We start from the raw sequence: 16,702 nt of genomic DNA on the forward strand, positions 1-16,702 counted from the left end.
AAACTTTGGGTGTTCCCTCACCTTTATCGATCTGTCAGCTCTGCTGTGTCAATATCAGGGTAGTTCTTTCAGTGAATAGCAGGGTTAAGATCCCTAAAACCACAAGTGAACCTCCAGACCAAGTCCTCTGCATCCACCCTTCCTGAAACCAGGAAGCCCCCAATGGTTCCACAGTGCAGGGAGTCCAGGTAAGTACAGCCACACGGTACTGCCTTGTACTGCTTTTATTAGTAGCATGGTGCACCACTGCCATGCACTGAAACAATGGAACAAAGCTGCCACCATACTGTGCACCACTGCCATGAGCCTGGCCCCATTTTCTCTACGTGCTTCTCTTACGCAGCCAGATTAACAGGATCTCTTAACCACCCCTACTTCCTGCTCTCCAGCTGGAAAAACCCCTGCTGCCTGTCCCTGTGGCTCCTGTGCTCCACAGCCTTCTGACTGCCCAATGGCTTCCATGGCCCAATGGCTTCCATCTTCTTGTCTTCAAGAGCCCAGAACTGGGCACAGTGCAGTCTCAGAAGTACTGAACTGAGAGATTGCTCTTCTGGCCCCTGCTCAGCCATGATCTTCTAATGGAGCCCAGCATGGGGGTGGACACCTTCATCTTCACTTGTCCCTCGGGACCCACATCAGCCTCTGCAAAGCTTCTTCACCACCAGGATCTACAACTGCATCGGCTTACTTCAGTTCCCACTGCAGGATTTAACTGTGAGGTTCCAGTCAAGTCTTCAATTCATGTCCACTGCATTGCTGACTTCGGGAAATAAAAAATAAACATCCTGTTACTAATTTGAAACAGTTCTACAACAGCTATAGAAATTTGAAAAAAACCCTCGTGGTATGTTACAGGCCAGTGTTCAAATCACATCACGTAAAATTAATTTTTCATTCTTCATGTTTTTTCTTTCCTTTATTGAGCTACATTAAGACAGCTGGCATTTGTAGCATAACTCCTTACTCAACAGCACAGACAACTTCCTGCAGCTGTAATCTCCTCTGTGATTAGCATTTCCTTCCAGTTCTTTTCAGCTATCACTGCCTCATACCATTTTTCTCCAGGTAATTAATACTTCCATATTCTTCTAAACTACTGCAACATAAACACAATCCACACTACTGCTTTTTCTTTAAACCCTACCACTTTCCTATTTTTTGTTATATATTGTAGGGCTCAAAATATTTTCTTACTTTTTAAAAGGCTTTTTTAAAGTCCAACAGCAATCAGTTAAACCAAGGAGCAATCATTTAATATATCATTTACTCTTATTATTCTTATAGAACATGCAAACTTTAATCCTTTTAGTTACACCCATTTCCCTTAACACTATTGTTTCTAAAAAGAAAATCTGCCTGGAGCGCAGTCTAGATGAAAAGGGCATCAGTACCTCAGTTACACATCAAAGCAGGCCAACATCAGCTCTGCTATGAAATGCTGGACTGGCACCACCTTCTGTGCCAGAGGCTGAAGACAGTAACATCACAAAAGCTATAACTTGTCTCCTCATGTAGGAAGAGGACTTGGAGCTCACAAGCAGATGTATTCACATTCTTATGTCTTTTCCAAGCTGAGGTATTGGTGGGGGACACCACCTCCAAGCTGTGTATGTTCTTTTTTGTCATTTCAAACAGCCCTTTTCCCTCAGGTCTCATAGGTCTGGCCTGTCTGCAAGCAGAGAGAAAACAGCTTAACTGAGAATGATCAGTTTGTCCTCCTACCTTCAGCCAGGTGTGCTGGATTTAGTTACTATTTTATTAGATAACAGCATTATTTGTTTGCCCAAGAGCACTGAGAGATACAAGGAAAAAAAAAATTCATGCATTAAGCACAAAAATAGTACTAACAAACTGAAAACTGAGTACAAAGTGTACCATTATGAGTTTTAACAAGTGACAACACGATTACATTCTCACCCTGATGGTCCTTGTCCAAGGTGCAGAGCAGCATTTTGCACATCATCACAATGTAACAGCCTCAGTTCTGAGGGTGGGCAGCCACCAGCGGCTTCCATTGAAACCTAATGCATTGAATGGAGACAAACATTTCCAGGAAGTAAGTACAATTCAGGCTGAGGAGTTACAAGAGACACTTCAATGATAACTTCATTGACAGTGTGCTTTTGTCATCAAAGTAGAGCGCTTAAGACTCAAATGGCAAATAACAGAGCAACACAACAGCAAATGTTTTCATCTTATTGCAGGGGTTCCATACTATTGTTTCCTTATCACAAACATTTCATACCTTCTTGGTGTTTCTCATGGGTAGCTCCTCAGAGCACTGACTCTTCCTTCTTCACAAAGCAGCCAACTAACCCCAGTTCCCTCCTCAACCAGCCACCCCACTCTTTTATAGCACTCTTCTCATTGCTTACAGCTGTGGCCTATTAAATTCAGGCCTGTTCCTAGTCTTTGATAAGTGGCCCACCTGCAACTCCTTGGGGGGAAGATTACTTTCTACACTATCTTTATTTTCTTATATTCTATCCCCCTACAGCAAATACAGTTGGATAAAGAGCTGGGCAATGCCAGCAATTTTTCAGACAGCCCTGCCCCCGCCGAGGCAGCTGGAGCTCCCTCTGTTCAGGAAGCCCAGGAGCAGGCAGCCTGGCACAATACTAAACACAAATTCATTGGGCCATTATACTTGGTCAGCCAGGTTCACACTGCGATCTGAAGCCTCCATACATGTGAGGAATGGGGGAAGAGGAAGAAAGGTTCTTATCACTTCATTGAGACAAGGAGTTGTTATTTAGCCAGTAAAAGGAACACTTGTATCTCCAAGGAACCTTGACCACCTGTTTTTTCCTTCACAGGAAGGAAACTGTAAGCTGACAGAAAAATTCTGAGATGCCCGGGAAACCTGCCAAACACTGAGGTTCCCAAATGGCTCTTGTGCACAGCAGCACTCTCATATGTAGTGACAAACAAGACTGAATTCCAATGGCTACATGGTCAAGACAAAATGTCCTCTGGATAAAAAAAAAAAAAAACAAAAACATTTGAATCAAACTCTGAAAAAATTAGGCAGCCATTTTCTGTTTTATTTCTACTTTTCTGACAAAGAGCTTTAGCTGCTTGTCTTTTTTAGATTTTGTGAGTAAATGCTTGTAGGTTGCTTATTTCAGTAGTCTGGTTTATATTGCCAGTTGTTGTGTGATAATTTTTATACTGTGATTTTACTACAACTAGAAAACAATGGGACTCCTCAGTAAAGGGCAAAAGCAGAACCACAAAAAGGTGTGCAACAACTTTCCCATCTTGTCAGTGCCATTCCCAGAACCAAGAACATGACAGGGTCCACCTTAGAGAACACAAACTGGACAAGTCACACATGCTGAGCTTGCTAGGGTGCTCCCATGAGTGCTGAAGGAGCTGGCTGCTGGTCTTGCAAGGCCACCCTGCATTGCTGACAAAGTGTGGCAACTGAGAGAAGTGTGCAAGGATCAGAGGAAAGCAAAAGTCACTCCAGTCTTCAAGAATGGCAGGAAAGAGAACTCAGGGAACTACAGGCCTTCGGAAGGTGATGGAACAACTACTCCAAAAAAACATTTCCAGACCAAGAAGGTAAGTTGGAGCAGTCAGCATGGATTTACAACAAGGTCATTTGCAAATTCTTAAGGATCCCAACTGGAGCGCCTCTCTGGTGACGTGACCAGTTCAGTGGACACGGGGAGAGCAGTGGATATTATCTGCCTTGGCTTAGGAAATCTTTTGCCATAGTATCTCCAATTATCATTTTGATCCTGTCATGATACTGCCAGACTACTGATAGGCTCAGTGGAACATGAGGTTGACTAAAAACTGGCTGAAGAGATGGGCTTAGAAGGCTGTTGGTGACATGAAGTCCTCTTGGACATGAGTGAATAGCAGAGTATCCCTGCACTGAGGCCAGTCCTTTTCAGGATGTTAATTTCTGCCCTGGTTGATGGGACAACATGTCCTCAGAAGTCTGCAGGTGACAAAGCTGAGAGGCCATAGTGTCATGCTATAGTGGCCTCCATAGAAATATGGAGGCCATATTTCTGCTAAGGCCATAGTGTCATGCTACCATCCAGTTATCCCTTGAGATGCTAGTGAAATGGGCTTACAGGATCTCATGGAATTCAACAGAAGGAAATGCCAATGTCATATCCTGCTCCTGGGGAGAAATAATCCCAGACACCAGGACAGGCTGGAGGCCAGCTGGCTGGAGTGCCCCTTTGCAGGTAAGGACATGGTGGCCCTGGTGAACACCAGGTCCAAGAACCACCCTGAGCAAAGAGTGCAACCTGGCCACAAAGGCATCCAAATGGCATCCTGCTTTACAAAGAAAGTTGCCAGCACATGGAGAGAGATGATCAGCTGGTCTGAACCACTGCCATGGTCAGGGACACCTATTACATGTGATTACAAAACAGATGAATTGTTCTGGTCCTTTATATTCCCAGTTCTCTGATTTACTGTTAACACAACTACAGAGACAGCTCTGAGTCCTTTTGCCAAGCCAAACAAACAGAAGAATTAACACAAGTTTCTCTTGCTTTACCACTAGAACTTGCAGAATCTTGGTCAAATCCAACTAGTGTTTAAATTTACTTTTACTTCATAAAAATAACTGGTATTTTGGAATTTTGGAGCTACCAGAACTATTGAACTTAGCCACACAGAACTCCCTTTAAAACCTTGCTATCTGTCAACACCATTGAAATGCTGTCCAAAGTCAGGGCAGATGGCACTACACACCTGTGTGCACACAAATCAAACTGTGCCCCATGCTCCCAGAGTGCATGGACACCACCTTCCAGACCAGAGCCCTCTGATTAATGCCAAAGACTGTTCAGAATCAGTAACTACTGTGTTGGTTGTACAAACAATCAGGAGTCTAAGTGCAATGTATCAGTAACATCCAGCAGCTCAGACATGGCGTCATATTAATGTGGCACTGTGGGGTTTGGATGGCTGGCCAGAGCTTGAGCTGACTGCTAGAGGCTGTGTGCATATGCTTGAAGTCCTTTAAAAACATAACACATGTCAGGAATTAGGCCAGGAATTACATTATCTGAAATCAAGTATTACTTGAAGTGTAGAAGAACAACTACATCAAATCACAAATCTGAACAAAAAGTGGGGGACTGATTTCAGTAACTGCTGGATAAAGCCATATACCTTAATACATACCTTGTACTAAAACCTGGTTTAGGATTCTCTTTTGTCTGCATAAGATACCAGAAGGATTCTGCACAAGCCAGTCTTCATCTGCATTTTTAAGATTTTAACAGTAACCTAAAAAAATAAAGAGACAGTAAATAACTGACATTTCAAGCAAAAGGGAAAACGCAGTAGCTTCTCTTTTCAGAAACCCATAATATATGGAGTAATAAACCATAATAAAACTTCCCATTACCACAAAAAAATCAATTTATTCTCTACCCATTCTTACCACTCAGTTGTTTCTTCACAGATTTTATTTAATTTTTACTACCTCAGCAGTTCAACAACAGCTGTTCCTAGATTTTCATATTTCTGCTTGGAGTAGATTAACTGCAGTTCTTATCCAAAGAGCCCCAAGTCATTTCCCTTTGGAGGTTTTCTAAAACATAAGTATTTCATGTGCCACTAGACAGTCTGGACATTCTAAGCTTGCCAAGGCACATGGCAAAAGTGGCATTTCATCCTTCTAATATTAGTGCCACTAAAATGATTAGGATCCCTGCACACAACACTGAGTCATTAGTGACACTTGAGAACTAATAGCTCTCACTGCAGTCTCCTCTTTCTGCAGTATGTTGTTGTACAGACATTATTAACTGGGGGCAAAGTTATCTATCAAAATGATACACCTGAACTGAGCTGGAGTAAAAAACCATCTCACAACAGAACTGCATACAAGTATCATTCTTAAAATACAGTTTAATACTGCAAACATTAGAAATTGATGCAAAAGTTTAGGACTTCTGTAATTTTACAACTTCTGCAATCGATTGGCTTGTATTTGCAGTAAGTGGTATCCACCTTGCACAGTGTCTTAGAATACACATGCAAATCAACTATCCAAAATGTTTAAAATTCAACAGCTCCATGCCCCAGCCATTCAGGCTTTGAAATAGCTCTCACCTGTAGACACATTCCCTCCTCCCAGAATTAAAATCACCTCTTCTCCATAAGTGTCTCAGACTTAAAGATGTGAGCAGTGCAATGTTTGATAGGCTTAGCATAATCCCTTACTCAGGCACAGAAAGGTGTTTGCAGAGCCTGAGAGCCCCAAGAAACTGTCTACAGAGAAGACTGCCTGGAAAGGTCCTCATCACAACAGCACAAAGGGGTGAAGAACTCCCCATACTCCCAAGTAAAAACTTGTTAAAATTATTTTCCAACATCTTGAGGTCCCGTTTTGATGATCATAAAACTTAGCACACTCTGCAAAGCATTTATTACAGAAAGAATTCCTTTGGAAAGCCACACACAGGTTACACCTTTCAGGCTAGCTTCACTTTAGGAACAGTCCCAAAAACCAATTCAAGAAGTGACATATGTGCAAATTACAACATAAAACCACAAACGTTTACAATAAAGTTAACATTTACCTTATCAGACACAGCTGAAAACAGGCTGAGATGTGCAGCTCAGAATAAATACCATTTTAAAGTTGGCATGATTAATGTATGAGCCCTATTAAATCAATTCTCCCATTTGGTTCCTTTTTATCTCCCCTCCCACACCATGGTGAAACTTGCTATCTATCAGATTTACGAAGTTATCTATTCTGTACCAGACATTCAGCAAGATAGACACTTTCTTCCTAAAGCACAAATAAAAGAGCACAGCCCACTAACCCTTTCTAACTGCGTTGATTCTACAATCATTTAGCAAGTCAAATGCAATAATAGCTGTAGTGATGAACTGCCAGTCATAGGGAGTTGGCTGGAACTGTCATCTGGAGAAGTGTTAGTGTCCTGAGACATCACCTCCACATGGTGCAATTAATGTAGCTATTGATAGGTATGTACCCATCTAACAGGACAGCTAAAATAACAAACTGCACAGTTCAGTCTGTATTTTATTATTAAAAAAACCCAATAATTACTTTCTCCCTTTTTTTTTTCCCCCATCAAGAAAGCTAAAGCATCAAGGCCTAACACAGTCTCTCCAGTTTCTGTAACTGACAGTGAATATTACTTTCTCTTTCTTGGTCACCCAGATTTACTGAAGAGAAAGCAGTGTGCCATATTCTTGGCAACCAGTAGATATTAGTGACAAAGCTGTAGCCAAATAATTATCATCAATTTTTGATTACAGGCTCTAAAAACACCCAGTAAGACAGCTAGGAAGTGTTAAATTGTCTATAGTTTCTACTAGGAATGTGCCTCTGCACAATTTATTCACAATTCTCCCTCTTCTAAGATCATTCCAACCTCTCTACCCTATATAAACTCTGTTTATGATTAGTAGTATTTACTTTGCTAGAGCTGAATGCATCCAAGCAGCCAGTGATGAAAAATGTGATTTCTAAGAGTGAGCTGGAACACAAGCGAAAGTTGTTTTCAAAGAGACTGAATTTTCATCCATATGATAAAGTTCTTCTTTAAATTAAAGCTCAAAGTGGGTGTGGTGGGTATGGTAAACAAAATGAATCTGACCTAGTCTAAAAGGCTTACAACAGGATAAACATGCCTGTTCTGGAGAGAAGAGAGGCATCACACACAAACGGAGTGATACTGTGCATATATTGTGCTGTTACAAAGGAAAACTGAAAACCAACTCGTAAGTGCAGCTATCTCAAGTAGTGCAGGATATCTGCAGCACAGACCGGCTCTGTGGGACAAGCTCCAGGCTGCCGGTGCCAACTTGGAGCAGGAACAGCTGTGACACTCCAACACTGAAGGACACTGCACATGTACCTTGCACACGGATGCACGGCAGCTTCACCAGACTGACTGAGAGAACAGGTTTTGTGGTTTGATTTAGGTTTTTGTTTCCGTTTTTTTAGTTAATAGGCTTTTTGGTGGCTACTTTAAGTAAGAGTAATAAAACCCCCCTAAGTTTCCCCTTTATTTTAGTTCTACTTTAAAAATTACCTAGCAACACACAACAGCAGCACAGGTAAATTTTGACTTCCACTGAAGTGACCATATGGCATTTTGCACCAGCTGGCACAGGTATGATTTTGAGAGTAGCAGAACCACTATCCAGCACACAGAAAGAAGAACTCCAATGCCGAGGTGTTCTCAGGAAAACACACAATCCCTTGTGGCCACTTATTTGGGGTTTCCAAAGGGAACCCGAGATGATCCGCAGAGCTGTGTTCATGTTTGCATTTGTTCAGGCTTACCTATCAAAAGGTAACAGATAACAATGTTGGCTGCTGACATACTAACAGAAGATACAGTGCTAGACATTCTTAAATGGTCAGGCAATCTTATCCTCCCCATTCTTCTCTTAGTTTTAACTTTAGTCTGGCCAAATCTGCTCATCTTAATTATGACTAGTCCTTCCTGAGGACAATAAAACCATTAGAGACTAAAAGCAATTGTTACCTGGCATCACTGCATAGCTGCCAGGGATTATAGGAGACAAACTGCAACATATTTTTTCCAAATCTTGTGTTTGTCAAATTCTCTTAATAAGTGCATATTAAGTACTTGCAGAGAAGTAGAAGCAAGCAAGCATTTAAGGGAAAAAAAAAACCAAATTAAAACTCAAAGGAAGAATTAAGTTCCTAGAAACAAAAGGGAAATACTACTTGAGCTAAGCCAACAAGGCATTCAATTTCCTTTGCAAGATGGTTAAAAATATTTTACATCCATTTCACAACTTTAAAGTTACAAGGAGCAGGGTACCTGAAGTTAGCATCTTACACAGAATGAGGAATGTGAATGCAGTAATATTCCTCCTCTGGGATCAGATTTCAAAAAAGAACAAATGGTGGCAGTTACTAGTGGCCAGGCAATGAACATATGCCAGTGACAATCTGCGATCAAGGGACATTAGTTTCTGTTTTGCTTGGATTGCAGATCTTCACCATATAGAAATTAGATGATTTCTTCAGTATTTAGGGAATGATGAGCATGTCTGAAAGCATTTAAACAGAAGACACAAAAGTTTTCATCTGTACAGCTTCAGCAAGGTCTGAATTCAAAGATACTAAAATTTGTAAGCACTTCATAAAATCAATAAAATTGCTCAATTGCAAGTCATTACATTCCTAGATGCAAGACACAACAGCATCAAGTGGGTTTGATATATATATATATATATATATATATATATACACACACATTATATTTTTTGCAAAATTTTATGCATTGTGAGACAGTAGTCCAAGTCATTAAGACAATCCTGTGTGAAACAGCAACTAAATCCCGTATTTTTAAATACAGCCCCCTCCCCTCTATGACACTCCCATTTCAAGTTGAGGAACCTGCACCACCAGAATAGCTGGCTCATCACTGATTTTCATAATTACCCATTTTACAAATGTTGTCATTGAAGCAGCAAAAATATCTTTCAATGTTTAGATTTTTATTTTCAATGACTGTGTTCATGCTGAGCATCTTGGAAAAATGTCCAAGTAATGGTGTTATTTTCTCCATTCAGAACTCATATGACAGGTTACAGAGATGTGAAGTTCTGAGCATTTTGTGATACTTTATCATGAACAGCTAAGAAGTACAAAACTGCTGAAGGAACAAGAGAATAACCTTTAACCCTCATCATCTCTTTCACCTAGAAATAATGATGTATAGATGTGACTTCACAAAGAAAACTTAAGAAATCTGACAGATAAAAAGCATCTGATAATGCTGCACTGGAAGCTAGAGTTAAAATTTCACAAAATAGTTCTGCCAGGTTCTGGAAACTCTGAGGTCACCTATCACAGACAGAGATTTAGAAAAGTCTGCTGTAAACAAGATATCATTAAACCAGCACAGCTAGCACAGAGTTAAGTAGGATCTCAGTACAGGTCTATTGCTTTAACAGAAGTCAGGATACCATTGTGCTACACACAATGCAAACAAATATAAACTTCTGCAAGGAGTTAAGAGAACCACCAAGATTTTAGGAATGTTTAATTAGGCATACTTCTATTAAGACTAATTTTTTATTTCAAAAATATTTAAAATTGTTTTAAAGTAGCAAAAATGTGCATATGCAAAGCCTAAGAGACAATTTTCTCATATCTTAGTTTTAAGACTACAGAAAACCAGCATAAGCTTTGTATTATAGAATAATTCTGATATATAGTAGTGATGACCTCACTAGTTTTGAGGATGTTTTCTATCTTCCAAAACCTAAGAGGGAATCTAGTTTCACATAACACTTCTTATACTGTGCATAGTCCAATTTTCTCTAATTTAAAAAAAAAAAAACCAACAACAGTATTCCTAAGGAATTGTGAAATTCACTAATACACAGCTTCTGTGTTTGCAATTCTGCTTTACAGAACTTCACACAATGCTCCCCATTCCCTCCTGTAAGGCTCCTTACCTGTCATTTTTGCAGCAGGTGCCAAGTTAGGCCAGTGTCCTAACCTCCTCTTCCAAAATAGTGACAGCAGAACTGTTTATCTTTGTGGGGCTAAAATCTCTGAAGCTGTAAGACTGTGCTGGGGGAAGGGCAGGGCAAGATGTGGTCACACAGTCTTTATTAACATCAACTCATTCACTCCAAGAGCTTTCATCTTTGACATGCTTCATTTGAAAATGTAAAATTTAACAATACTACCCAATACATTCAACTACATTGAAATGAAACCAAGTAAGGAAGGATTCAAACACCTAAGCATGTAATAGGGTTTAACTGTTAATTCATTTGCATAAAGTTTAATGAATTCAGTTTTGCTTAGATGACAGAATCATGGACTTGTTAATGTCAGAAGGGATCTCTAGAGATCATCTGGTCCAACTCCTCGGCTCAGGCAGGGCCACCTAGAGCCAGTGCCCAGGACCACATCCAGATGGCTCGTGGCATCTCCAAGAATGGAGACTCCACAACCTCTGGGCAGCCTGTGCCAGTGCTTGGTCACCCTTCACAGTAGAAATCTTTCCGGATGCTCAGAAGTAATCCCCTGTGTTTCTGTGTGTACCCATTTCTTCTGGTCCTGTCAAAAGATCTGTGATTCTTTGTGCAATTAAGTAATTTCCCTCCTGTACTAACTCTACTGGGTGACAACTTCCATCAGATTACTCTATAAGATTACTCTATAAGAAATGCAGAATATCAACTTCTGGCTTCCACCATAATAAAATCATAATTGGTAGAAAACAGAAAAATCTTACATTAGATTTGAAATACAGGAAATGGAATCTGTATTTTAAGACAAAGACAACAAACAGCATTAATAAACTGCAGGGTATCCTGCAAATGTTCTACCCCATATTGGTACACTGACATAGACTTACCTGTTCCTGAAAAAACTCCCAAAGCAATGTTGAATAAAGAAGCCATTTCTCTATTTGCTACTCTGTCTGGCAAGCTGAGACTCAAACTTCGCTCTTTGTCCTTTCCTTGCACAACTGGACATATTCCTGATGCTGCACTATCAGGATTTATTTCAGCTTTATAGTACCATAGAATGCTGTAAATTCTATGTACAGCATTCCTTATTTTAGTAGAAGTCACTACTACCGGCAAGATAAAAGCTATTCTTCCTACCCAAAGTGAAGTAGCTTTCTAAGTTAATATCAAACATTTTTTAAAAGCTTTAAGCTCAGCCATCATACATAGAGCAAATTGAACACCTACTAACTTGTGGCAGAGGACTGAAAAGCACTATATTAGAAATCATTTCAAGCCTGAATATCAGATGAGGCATCTTAGTGAGTGTTAGGAATACTATCAACCATTCCACCGTATAGCCCCCATAAAGTCGCTCCAGTTGGCTACCATTTTCTCCGAGAGCAAAGTAAAGGCCTCTGTGATGACACTCCTCTGCACAGGACTAGGCCATGACCACAGTGTGAGAAGTGAGGAACTCCCTTTTGATATCATCTTATATACAAAGGCAGTAACTTGGCATCATATTCAAAAGTAAATATTTTTAATCAAAGAGACTGATTGCTGGTACTGTTTTTCATCATAGCTCATTCAGATTTCAAGATGCAAGCTTGCACTATAATTCTCACATTAAAAATACTAATTTACAAACAAGCTATCAAAATTATCTTGGGTGCCAAGTTTGTAAGTATCAACACATTAATGAGAAAATGGTTACACACACAGACAAAAACATAAAAGCTGTTACTTCAGTTACCTGTTTGTGACTTTTGATGTACGCGAGTAAAAAACATCCATTCTAATACACTACAAACATTACTTGCAACATCTTGAAAAAGAAACTCCGCTTAAGCAAGCAGCAGCTTCTCCAAAAAAGTCTGCATTTCATACTGAAGTTCTGCATCCTGATGCATCCGTTTCTTAGAAAGTTTAACAGAACATGTACTTGTTATCAGATTCTTCTGCACTACATTTTACAGACCACCTTCAAAGCAGTTTGCTCTCCTATTCTGCTCAATCTTGTTCTGGTCTTCTCATAACTTACTTTCATCTTATTTAACAACTTTTACACTTTCATTCTGGACTCTACAAAATCTTGCATCTGATCAGCACCTGACTGATGAGTATGCCCTAACAGGGTATATTTATGCATAAAGTTTGAAGGACTCTAGTTTACATCAAGTGTGAAAGCTAAAATAAATGCAGATGTCCAAACAGTTTAAAGATGAGCCTCAGAAAACGGAGGTAGAACAAAATCCAAGTACCTTTATTACAAACTTAGGGAATTAGAACCATCCAAGAGATTAATTTTCCATAACACACCTGGAATTATTAAAGGAATTTGTCTCATTGACAGTACAAGTGTAACTAGTTTGTATTTTCTCTATTTTCTTAAGCCTCTACTCAAACTTGCTTGTATCGATACCTCACTGAGAACACAACTTTCATTAATGAAAAGTAATATTTGGAAGTGCACTGTAATGACTGAACAGGTACAAACTAAGCTGACTGCAGCTGATAGGAGCACATGCTGATTTAAGCACCCCATGACGGCACCACTCTCAATCCACAACTGCAGTGGCTGTCACTACCTGAGAGAATTTGCTAAGCAGAAAAATGACTTTGAAAAGCATCCGAGTGGCCATAAATAAACTTCATTAACTCAGGCACATGAAGCAACTGCTGAAACAACCAAAGGCACTACCATATTCCAAGTTCTGGGAAGGCTGTGACAATCATGCAGCTGTACATATACCAACTCAGCAAACTTACCTAAGATGCTGACTCTTCAGCTATTCAAATTTATCACTGTGGCAAGATAACTAGGTTCTTCATAAATTTAAATCCTGACAATCCTATTCTTGGTTTGTCACAATCAAGGCAAAGATGACAATTTCCTGCTGTAAGAGCAGGACTAGATTTGGCAGCACCTGTTTCTAAGCAGAAGCTTTCTGAACTTAAGACAGAAGTCCTCTACTGGAAGCACTGGTATTTAAGTTACACATATTTGAACTTCAGTCCTTTCCCAGGAAATTTTGTCCTGTATATTTAGCCTTTTCCTGCATGTCATTAATTTCACCTCTATTCCTTTAAGGTTGTGTAGTCAAAAAGTAAAGATACGAGAACATACACCTAACTCCCCAATAACATTACTCTTCTTACCTTAATAAAACACAGGCTTTCACAATTACTTTTTCCATTAAAGCATGTATTTTATTTGAATGTTTACACTGAATTAGTTTTGTTTATAGCAGAACTCTGAAACAACACTTAAGAATTTTAGATGAAGTTTATAAGAGTTGTATTTGGGGTCTTTAATTCTATGGTAGTTACTAAATTATTAAAAGCTGCAAAGTGAAAGATGAGATAAAGCCACGTTTTCCTGCTCTTCCACAATAGCATCTCCCCCATCTGTAAATCCAAGAAGAGCACTTATCTAATTATACTTTTCTGTATTAGTATTTGCACACATCTTTGAGTTCAGAAAGAGTAACTATCTATTAAGTTCTCGTGTACTCTCTGTCACTTCACTATTGCGTAATTACACAAAAGAGAAACAATGAAATGAAATTAATCCAGAACAAAAATTTTTGCCCCCCTTAGAAAGAGACATAAATCCTTTTTAAAGGCACAATGGGTTAAGAAAACATACATGATATATACTAACAAAACGCATATGGAGAGGTATGTAACAACTTGTCACATCATAGACAGAACTGGTGTTTACTGTGCATCTGACATCTTTCCCTTACTTTAAACCATTTCCATCGAGTTTAGTGTTAGAACCCCCAAATAAAGTTTCATCCAGCTCATATCTTCCACATTATCAGGAAAACATAAAGCCTTTTAAACAAAAGAAAACCTAGAGTACAGAAAAGAAAACAAAATCCTAAAAGGAATGGATTAGGATAACCAGAGCAGGCCCATGACAAGCAACAAATATCAATAATTTGGCCCAGTTCTACAGTCAGTATGTCACCTTACATCCTCACATCACTTCTAAAGCTTGGCAGAAGCTTGCACAATTTTTCAATATAATTGTAGTGTAAGGTTAGAGCTAGGACACCATGTCCTCAGTGTCAAACCAGTAAATGATTTAGAGCTCAAGTAAGACCTCTAGTGAAATTGCCTTCCTACATTCTTTAAAGACACATCATTTGGCTTCCTTCACACTGGACAGTTTTAAATATACAAGACAGTTTAAAAAAAAACCAGATTTTTAAGCAATCATATAGAAAAGATTCTACAATATCAGTTTTCCCACACAAGACCTCAAAACCAAGCAACCTACAATATTCAATCCTTTACTCTCCTCCATATATCTAGATGTAAACTTTCAAACCTGTGAGTATTTTGTTATTATCACAGCAATAAAGCAGAAATGCAAATTCAGCATCAAGGTTCTGAGCACTGAGTTTTAAGACATTGTTATGCTCAACATATATCAGCTTTTATCCAACCACGCTTAAAGGCACAACAACATATCACCAGTAACTACCAACACTTGAATTACCCTATTTCTGATATTTATACTACATGCCATAATCTCCAGTAAAGTAAATGTGCCTTAACTAACAAATTTTGATTTTTACAATGTAGCAATGAACTTACAACTGGATGAAATATGATAAATTATATTTCTTTTTAAATCTTTGTAACAAATGGGCCCAATGTAAAGAGTAAAAAAATGCATGCCCAGGAACACAACGCAACTGAAAACAAGAGTATGATTTCTCCACAAATCTGTGCTTCCTCCACCCCCACTGCACCCCCAGAGGACTGGCTAATTCAGTATTTTAAAATTATGAAACTCAAATTATTTTTCCTTATGTTTAATACAATTTCGGGAGTTAAGAGCACTTTTCAGAGCAAACATTGAGAGATTTGCGTTTAATTTACTGTCGTGTAAACACAGGATTAAAATCAGACAGAAATTAAAAGTTTTGTTTGCAACCTTGAATAATGATTCTTAAGTGTGCTGTAAGAAGGGAAAAGTCTAGCACAGTCATGCAGAAAGTATACCGAGTGATTTTATTCTCCTGGGTCAGCTGTCATTTTAGAAACAATAAGAAGCATCCAGAACTTCCATTTACTTTCCTAATAACCACTTTTTCATTACTTGTTGCTTTTTCCCCACATAAAGTAGAAAAAGTGTATTTTGCTCAGAACATCCAGAGTAAACACAAGAGAGAAAACAAGCTTATCAATGAAAAACCCTCCTAAACAAGTTACGTAATACTGAACAAATGCTCTGGTACCCCCACCTACAGACAGTTGTATTAATCAGTGTGAATAATATGTGAAACTACAACAAGTGTGATGCAAGAAAAATGTCAAACATGCATTAAGTGGTATTACAAAAATGACACACAGTATAACATGGTAATAATAAACTGACACATAGCCTAAAATAATGTCATAAGTAAAGCCATCCCTGCTGCCAAGTTGACAATTTTCACCTTTAAACCAGCAATTCAACAGACGACAATTCTTCCATACATTTTCTTTTAAAACTCTTGAACATTCAGTTTTTGAATTGCAGTAATTGCACTGCTCACACACGAAGGCAAAAACTTTATTTGTATGATTTGGCACAGCTCTGGTTCCGAAAATGTCAGATGTGGAACTGGAACTGGTATGATGCTAAATTCTAGAAACACAATGTTCCACACTGAAACAAAACTGAAGCTTAACTACTGTTTCATTATTACAGGTGTGTCTTCTGGGAAAAGCTTTTTATTTGAAGTTGATTAAAACTGCAGCTCCGGCTTACCTTGCGCATGCTCTCTCCCTTAAAAGCAGAACAAGATATATCAACACAAGGCTATCATGTCAAAGAATGAAGAATGTTAGCATTTTAAAAGACTGTTTTTCCCATCTTTGTAATGGCAGTTTTTATATTTTCTTCCAAGAAAAATACATGTGAATAGTCTTGCTTCTTTTTAAAGCAACTGTGTATATTATCTCTCCTGGAGAAATCACAAAGAATACTATTTTCCATTTTTTTTACTGGCTTGCAAGTAACCTTCTTGGTAACTGCAGAAAGTGAACAGACAGGTCAAGCTCACATAAAATTTGGCTCAACATTTTAGTGGAATTTTTTTTTTTTCACTGCTTGAAATACTCGCCCTCTTGGCCCAACTATCACCAAGAATGTAAACCATAACCGTGTTATTCAGATATCTAAAAGCCCTCAACACACTTCTTACCCATTTGTTCTAGGCTA

General features: G+C 38.9%; 1 protein-coding gene across 2 annotated transcripts in view; it reads right to left on the reverse strand.

The window, feature by feature from the left end:
* Positions 1-208: 208 nt before the first annotated feature.
* PSPC1 (paraspeckle component 1) overlaps positions 209-16,702 on the reverse strand; it is a 58,900-nt gene continuing 42,406 nt past the window's right edge. Inside the window, exons 7-11 of one of the 2 annotated variants that reach the window (XR_009420536.1) lie at positions 8,058-8,311; positions 5,161-5,265; positions 1,918-2,021; positions 1,392-1,669; positions 209-760 (exon numbers count right to left, since the gene is read on the reverse strand). The gene's annotated coding sequence lies outside the window, so the exon portion shown is untranslated. The remainder of the gene's footprint in view (positions 761-1,391; positions 1,670-1,917; positions 2,022-5,160; positions 5,266-8,057; positions 8,312-16,702) is intronic. The other variant, XR_009420537.1, reaches the window with a different exon arrangement.

This window comes from Ammospiza nelsoni, chromosome 2 (assembly GCF_027579445.1).
Source record: "Ammospiza nelsoni isolate bAmmNel1 chromosome 2, bAmmNel1.pri, whole genome shotgun sequence".
Lineage (NCBI taxonomy): Eukaryota > Metazoa > Chordata > Aves > Passeriformes > Passerellidae > Ammospiza > Ammospiza nelsoni.